An 8,943-nucleotide genomic window follows, 5' to 3' on the forward strand; every position below is an offset into this window, starting at 1 on the left:
ATGAACTAGGGAGCCGTGGGAGTCAGCAAAAAACTTTGGCTCCTCCTTTACAAGATTTAGTTTTTAAATTACCGCACACCGTTCCTCACCAAGCAGCTATAAAGCATATAAATGTTTCAGAACATTGTCCACAGTCCTACAGTCATAATGCTGCCAGTGAAGAACATGGCATGAGGATGAACCATGATATTGGTTGTTCAATTGAGGACAAAGGGCAATTGATCAGAATTAATACCAAAAATAATTTGAATGAACAAACTCGACTATCTTCACATGGGAGTGACCATGAATTGCTACAAAACAATTCTGAGGAGAGGAATATTCCAGACTTAAGGCGATCTACAAGGCAGAGGAGGATGCCTGCCAAGTATTCTAATTATGAGTTACTTTACTCCGAGGAGGCAAAGCCTGAGATTTTAATCTCTGGTCAAGTAGAGCCAGCTAATTTCATAGATGCCTGCAAAAGTATTGATAAAAATTAGTGGATGATTGCAATGGAAGAAGAGATGAACTCTCTTAAAACAAATAAAACATGGGACTTAGTTCCACTTCCACCCAACCGGAAAGCTCTGAAAGACCATTGGGTTTATAAGGTGAAAGAAGAAGATGGCGGAAGAAAGAGGTATCGTGCTCGACTTGTCATCAAAGGTTATGCTCAGAAAAAGGGCTTAGATTTTGAAGAGATTTTCTCACCTGTTGTTCGAATGACTACAATTCGGGCAGTTTTGGGATTGGTAGCCATTTGGGATCTTGAGCTCGAACAGCTTGATGTCAAGACAGTTTTTCTACATGGTGGCATCAATGAAGAATTGTACATGGAACAGCCTGAAGGCTTTGTTCAAAAGGGGAAAGAACATCTCTATTGTCAGCTGAAGCGAAGTTTGTATGGGCTCAAGCAAGCTCCAAGACAATGGTACGTTAAGTTTGATCAGTTCATGGCTGAACATAACTTCACCCGATGCGAATCAGATCCTTGTGTCTACTACAAAAGACTTCCTAATGGTGAGTTTGTTATTCTGTTACTTTATGTTGATGACATGCTAGTTGCTGGTACTTCTCCTCAAATAATACGCCAGCTAAAGAAAGAGTTAGCTTCTCAGTTTGCCATGAAAGATTTAGGAGCAGCCAAAAAGATTCTTGGGATGAATATCACTAGGGATAGATAGAAAAAGGTATTGACCTTGTCACAAAAATCATATATTGACAAAGTTGTAGAATGGTTTGGCATGGCTGAAGCTAAACACGTTCCTATTCCTCTTGCTTCTCATTTTCGCCTCAATTCTGAATTGTGTCCCAAAACACAAGATGAGAAGGATTTTATGATTAATGTTTCTTACAAATCAGCGGTTGGTAGCTTAATGTACGCTATGGTTTCTACACGTCCTAACATTGCTCATGCAGTGGGAGTAGTTAGTAGATACATGAGAAATCTCGAGAAACCTCATTGGGAAGCAGTGAAATGGATATTGCGGTATCTCAAGGGTACTTCTGATTATGTATTGTGTTTTGGTAGAAATCATACTCAGCTGCAAGGATTTAGTGACTCGGATCTTGCCGGAGATCGAGAAAAGTGCAGGTCTACTACTGGTTATGCTTTCACATTTGTCGGGGCTGCCATTAGTTGGGCCTCAAGACTGCAACATTGTGTTGCACTTTCTTCTGCTGAAGCTAAATACTTGGCTCTTTCTGAAGGGGCTAGAGAGATGATTTGGTTGCAACGCTTATTCAGCGATTTCCATTGGCAACAAGATGATTATGTTTTATTTTCAGATAAAGTGCAATTTTTATGGTTCACAATCATTCCTCTCAGTGATGCTCCAAACATATTGACAAGCATGCTCACTATGTTCGTTATGTGGTAGCAGAAGGAAAACTAAAGGTTGCCAAAATTGATACTAAGATCAATCCGGCAGACATGTTGATGAAGGTTGTTGCCAAGGAGAAGTTCGAATGTGCTAGGACTTCTCTTGGCCTTGTTAAAAAGAAGTAAGTCAGCATGTAGAGCAGGGGAATGGATGATCAGTTAGTGTATCTGTTGTCTTCAGGTGGGAGATTTGTTGAATTGTGAAGGCAAACAGACACTTGTGTTTTTCCCTCCATTTATTTTGTCTCTTCAGCTGATCATTTGTGATCTATAAATGCTGATCGCATGTATTGTAAACTCAATTTGGTTTTTCATTAATATAATTCCTCTGCTCTCAATGTGGACATAGCCACGATTTGTGGTGAACCTTGCAATTGGCCATTTGCGTGATTGCTATGAAGTTCTATTGCTGTTTGGTGAAGGGGGCTTTGACACCAACTATCGGTGTTTCCTTGTGATATCCCGTGTCCTGCTTCAAACTCGTGGAGTCTAGCGTGAGTCTTAGACTTCTGTGCAACCCAGAAACTATGCTCTTTACCGACAGCATTGTCACTAGTATACTATTGATTTCAGGTGGGAGATTTGTTGAATTGTGAAAGCCAACAGACACTTGTGTTTTTCCCTCCATTTATTTTGTCTCTTCAGCTAATCATTTGTGATCTATAAATGCTGATCGCATGTATTGTAAACTCAATTTGGTTTTTCATTAATATAATTCCTCTACTCTCAATGTGGACGTAGCCACGATTTGTGATGAACCACGATAAACTCTGTGTTTATACGTTTTTGCTGTTCTGTATTTTCTCTCGCATTCTTGGTTGATTTACAAACTGCACCAGTTCACATAAACTGGGTTTAAAACAGAAACTAGACGTTGAAAAGGCAAATGTTAACGGAGGAGCTACGGGTCCTTGGCCGTTCCCTCGGAGCTACAGACGCTCCTTGTCCAACAACATTATTGCTTGATATAAACTGCCTTGGAAGACAAAAATTGGGTTGGATGAACATAGACGTGTTCAGGTCATTTGATATGGATAAAGTATCAATGGAAAGGATGCCTGAATTTGAAGATTAGCAGAAGAAGCCGAAGATATTAATATTGCAAATGATGACAGCAGAATTCGTAATTGGAGACTACCACTGAGGAAGAAGAAGAGCAAATCTATAAACATTATATTTTTACAACCTTAGAATTAAAGGCAAATGGTAGTGGATATTAGGTTGTCAGGTATTGCTCTGATTCTTGGAGGCATCATAGAGGTGTTCATGATAGTCAATCTGGAGAGAGTGACAACTGAGAGGGTTGCTAATTAAATTCAAAACTTACATCTTTTACATGTATTTGAACAAGCTCACCAATCTAGTGTCCGTTGTATGTTGCATATCAACCTTCAATGACAATGAGATGCGAACGAGAGGTTTAGTGAAATGACAGTATTTAAGTTAGAAACCAAGGCAGGCTAAGAATGTCCACCAAATATCAACATGGAGGAAGCAGATCAAGTTCGAAGATGCATTGCAAGAAGGCTCTTTTCCCATGCTTTCAAGGAATCAAGACAAGTCCAAAATCATAAGAAATATGTATCTACTTTCAAGCAAGAAGCTGTTCGGCAGGATATATGATTAGCAAGGACAGTTATGACAACTGGAAACTATCGTTGACTCATGCAAGAGGCAGAGACAGTTTCAATGTTTCCCAAGGAGAAAATGTTAAATCATTTAGTTTAAAATAAACCAAGCATATTAGTTTAGAGAGCGTTTCGCCACTGTAAAAAAGGAGGTTTGACTTGGCCGGCCTCAAGGGGTGCAAAAACATAGACCTAGGATTATCTTTCGGGGTACTTGCACTTTTTCTGTTGTGTACTAAATCCATAAAAAGATCTATCTCACCAATAATATTGTATTGTATTTAAAAATCAGTCTCACCAATAAAATTGTATTGTAATAAAAAATCAGTCTTAGAGGCTGAAGCATGCATGAATATTTCACTTTTTCAAGAGAAAATCAGTGATTTTCAGATTTATACTACTGTAAAGACACCTTCCAACGGTAATGATCAATGAATATTATTCTATTTTTTCAGGTAAAAAATGTATGTCTCATTCCTGCACCTATAGGTAATGTACATTATATACAGGTTGTAAGCTGTGTGATGATTGGAAACAGTTTTAGTTGTGAAAACATTTCTTCTCATTCAAAAACTATTGAAAATTAAAACCTCCTTGCACAACATTGATGTATTGGTAAATGAGAACACTTTATTTGTCTGAAACTGCTTAGAATATTGATACGTTATGATTACAAAACAGTACTATAGGTCACAAAGTTATCAGATGAATCACCTTATTATAGTTCAGGTTCAAAAAGACTTGACATGTTGTAGAGGTGGAAAGATGAGTATTCTACAGCCACCAAAGGTTAGAAATTCAGAGTTGACATCAAAGTTGTCCAATAGATTTTAAGTGAATTTAAAAATATTTTATGAAACAAAATTCATATCAACTTTGAGGTTCTACAATGATACAGTCTTTAAATTAAATGAAATTGTAGATGTGATATTATGAGTGAGATATAAATCATAAGACTAAGTGTGGATTACAAATTCTAATGTGACAAAATTTACAATTAAATTATAAATGAAATAATTTAGGCATAAAGAAAGTACAAAAAATGGGAAAAGATAATATTAAAATTAACCACCCTACTAGTTTCTGAATGTTATGTTTAATCAAGATACAAAGAAATTGAATTGCACTATTTTTTATTTATGAAATTACACTATGGGTGCACAAGAGGGATCACACAATTGAAAAGATGATCCATCAAAGCAAATAATAAATTCAAAACTTACAGCCTTCTTTAAAAATAATGTTTTGTCAAACTAAATTACTTCAGCAAAGAGGTAAATATGGTAGATTATTTCTAAAAGTTTGGCATTACAATAAATAAATATACTTGCATTGTAGAAGTAAAGTTTTGGTACCTGTTGTATTTCATGATGCTTGTGATCTATGGTGCTGCTTCTTTTCTCCTCGTGCTTGCCATCATTGTTGTCTTTATTGTGCACTTTTAAAAAATCATCAACATAAAAAAAACAAATACAAATACCTATAAAACTTAAAAAAGAGAAAAATCTACACATAAAAGGCTAACAAATTCTATGATTTTCTTCATCCAAATTCATTTGTAAACATATCCTTTAATTTTCATTATATTGATTCAATGTTCTATCTCATTGGAGTTTAAGTGAAGGACATAAACTTGGCGACAATTGAACGAGAACCCAAAACTCATTGGCATTCAATAGTTCAAAGAACTCATTTCTTTTATTATTTTTGCAAAGAAATTGTGATACTCTGTTGACAATTTTGGTCCACTCATATATGATTCCATTATGTCTATTTTTAAAACTAAGCATTATCTTAAGAATAAGCATTTATCAATGCATCACTTTGTTAGGGATTCCCATTTGAATAAGTATTAGGAACTAATCATCTTATCAACAATTCTTCCTCCTTTAAGGACTACACAATCCTTACCTTTGTCAAGGTTTCTTCCTTAATTGTAGATAAAAGTACTAACACCTCATTGTTAAGAGTTCAATCTCAACTACAAACCAAATGACCTTAGTTTAATTCAAGAGTTCTTGCTCCTTTAGAATAATTGAACTCTAGAATATTTGTCATTTCCTTCCATTTAATTATAGCTTATAGCCTAACACATTCATGTCAATGTTCTTAGAACTTAAGAAGGTTTCAATTTCCTTAACAAACATCATTTGAAACTTTTGAGAATGTCATTTGTTCATGATGCTAAGAAATGAGAAAGAGAATCATTATGGATCAAGATGGGAACAAAACCTATTGCATTTTCTATGGTTTTAGGGACCCTATTAACCTTCAATTTAGTTCTTGATGCTATGAAAACCTCTAATCAACTATAACTTAAGTGGTTTTGGTGCAAATTTCACAAATATAAAACTGCAAGAACCTATTAGAATCACCTACACGATGCTAAAAAATTGCCAAAAAATAAATTTGAAAATTCATGTAAAGAGAATCATTAAAAAACTAACAAGAACACAATATCATAAATTGAAAAGAGAAACAAAACCCAAATTCTCTTATGATCCACAATTGTATATGGACATAGTTGCTCCTAGATCAAACACACACAATCAACACAAATTGAATGCCAAAATAGTTTTATAATACAAATATTCAGATTGAGACATATACACTCCAAAAAAAATAAATCAAAATATATTTGAATACACGCATGCACACAAACACACACACTCACACATGCACGCGCACATGCACACACACACACACAAATGCACGCGCGTGTGCCCACACACACACACACACACAAAGAAAATACCAAATCTTAACCATACATGTGAATACACATAAGTTGAAAGCCAAACAAAGTTCTAGCAAACATACAATGATACGCGCACAAAATAAATACTACTTGAAACATGCTACAATCTAACCACAATGAATTTTGAAGTTCTAAAATATGCTAAAGTGCAAACACACCATCTAAATGTCAACACACACTGAGTTCATTTGAATATGACAAAGTTAAAGCACACACACTATCCAAAGCAAATATCATATATATTTTAAAACATGTGTGAAACAAACTGAATGCTAAAATTAGTCAATCACATGCACCACACAAAGTTAGCCTTCAACTGTACACATGTAGATACATGCATCGACACAATATGAGTGTCATTAAAGGTTGTTCATACATTGTTATTCCGTACACCCCACACAAAATGATAGAAAATTTGAATGTCAAAGTTCTATTTGGCATGCCTACATACATTGAATGCCACAATAGTTCCAAATTTAATTTTTTAAATGAACACATGCAAAGTTTATAAAATGTAAAGTGAATGTTGAAGTCTAAACATGATTGTGGAGTTCAAAGATAAACACATGCAAAGTAAATGCTTTAGTTTAAATATACCAAACTTAGTGCACTTCAGATATAGAGCTCATGCAAACATACTAAGGTACAAATACACAAAAATGATCACATGTCTAATTTAAAAACATTTTTTAAAAAGTTGCTTCAACCACAAAAAATAAATACTCAAGCTCATGTACATAAAAGTGCACACACACACAAAGTGGATGTCAAATTTCCCACACTTCCCACACAGTTTATTGAAACTCAAAATCAACATCTAAATGAATGTATAGTTCAAACTTATTTCATACTATTTGTTCAATGAAATAGATTTGACACAATTTGTTCAAAGACACATTGTACACAATTAAATTGTCAAAGTTAATTTTTAAAAATACGTTATAATAAACAAATAAAAGTGACTTCAAAAAATAATAAACCAAAAGTACAGTTGTGCACCTAAAATAAACACATGCAAAGTACATGTATGAGTTTAAACTTAGTCCACTTCACATATAGAGCTCATTGAAACATACTAAGGTACAAATACAAAAAAAAAGGGAACACATTTCTAATTTAAAAACATTTTTAAAAAGCTACTTCAATCACACAAAGTGGATGTCAAATGTCACACACACTTCCCACACGGTTTATTTAATCAAAATCAACATCTATATGTTTGTATAGTTCAAACTTATTTCATACTATTTGTTCAAAGACACACACTTCACACATACAAAATAAATGCAATAGTTTATAGACATGCTAAAATTTATGCTACACATTAAGTAAATATTATCAACCAATAAAAAAAGTAAAAGGAAAAGTTAAAACATGCCTCATATGAAGTTAAGCTCAACAACACATAAGGTGAATATAGAAAAGTTAATACACACTTCACCCATACGTAAATGAACACCAAAGTTCAAACATGCATAAGAACATACTTGCAAGAGTGATTGTTCAACTATATCTAGCTACACAAACTAACAAATAATAAGAGGATCATATATAAATGAATTGTAAAATAATTTAAATGCACTTCATACAAACTTAGGCCATACGCTCCAACAAAATAAATCGAACACTTCCAACAACTAGTAGATGCCCACATGAAACACTATAAAGATAAAAGTTTAGAAGTCACTTCAAATGAATGGTTAGTGCATTGCCAAAATTCAAACAAGCATACAAACTAAATGGTAATATAAAAATGCAAAGAAAACATCAAAATTCAAGTGTAGAAATTAAATATTAATTAAAAAGTAAAATAACAAAATTAAAAATGTTTCTTTTATATTACTTAAGAATATTATGGTACTTGAATAATTACACAATTGTTCAATTATATGAAATAAAATAAAATAAAAATTGAAAAGCTGTTAAATTTTATGGAGAATAAATAGTTTTAAAACTAAAAAATGTTAATACAAAGACAAAAGACCTAAAATAATGACCATGGATAATGACCAATCTTTGAAGTCTTAGGAAGGGGGCAAATTCAACTCCTTCCAAATAAAAATAATGATATTAAACAATAAATGTTTACATATTAATTTCTTAGATAGAAATTGTCTCACTTTATATATTACATTTATTAATGTCACTAATTTAACAATTGATTCAAAAATGCAACATCTTCTCCTATTTTAGATATTGAATAATGTGTTATCCACAATAATACAAAAGCCTCAATTTACATGTTACATTTACAACAATTTTAACAATTGATTAAAAACTACAACATTTTTTCCAATTTTATTGATTATATATTACAATTAACACAATACAAAAGCCTCAATTTACATATTATATTTTTACAACAATTTTAACAATTGATTAAAAACTACAACATTTTCTCCAATTTTATTGATTATATATTACAATTAACAATTCATTCAATACTTTGAAACATTTTCGTAAAATTTTGTAATTTTTTTGTAAATTACATCCATGTATGACTTGTAGAGCTACTTATTAAAAATTCTAATAAGATTTATCCAAATTTCCCTGTCAATAAAATATAAAATAATTACGCTGAGAGGTGTTTTATACAATGGTAGCATGGATGCCAAGCACGAGAATATGCCAAAAAAGATTCTCCATCAATAAAAAAGAATTGGGAGCAGTTACACACTAATTTAATTAAAAAT

At 32.9% G+C, this 8,943-nt stretch overlaps 1 pseudogene; it reads left to right on the plus strand.

Moving 5' to 3' along the window:
• The first annotated feature begins 1,226 nt into the window (after positions 1-1,226).
• LOC149567095 (secreted RxLR effector protein 161 pseudogene) lies at positions 1,227-2,357 on the plus strand (annotated as a pseudogene).
• The last annotated feature ends 6,586 nt before the right edge of the window (positions 2,358-8,943 follow it).

The sequence above is a fragment of the Cupressus sempervirens genome, chromosome 3, assembly GCF_028749045.1.
Source record: "Cupressus sempervirens isolate cs-2001-9-10 chromosome 3, ASM2874904v1, whole genome shotgun sequence".
Lineage (NCBI taxonomy): Eukaryota > Viridiplantae > Streptophyta > Pinopsida > Cupressales > Cupressaceae > Cupressus > Cupressus sempervirens.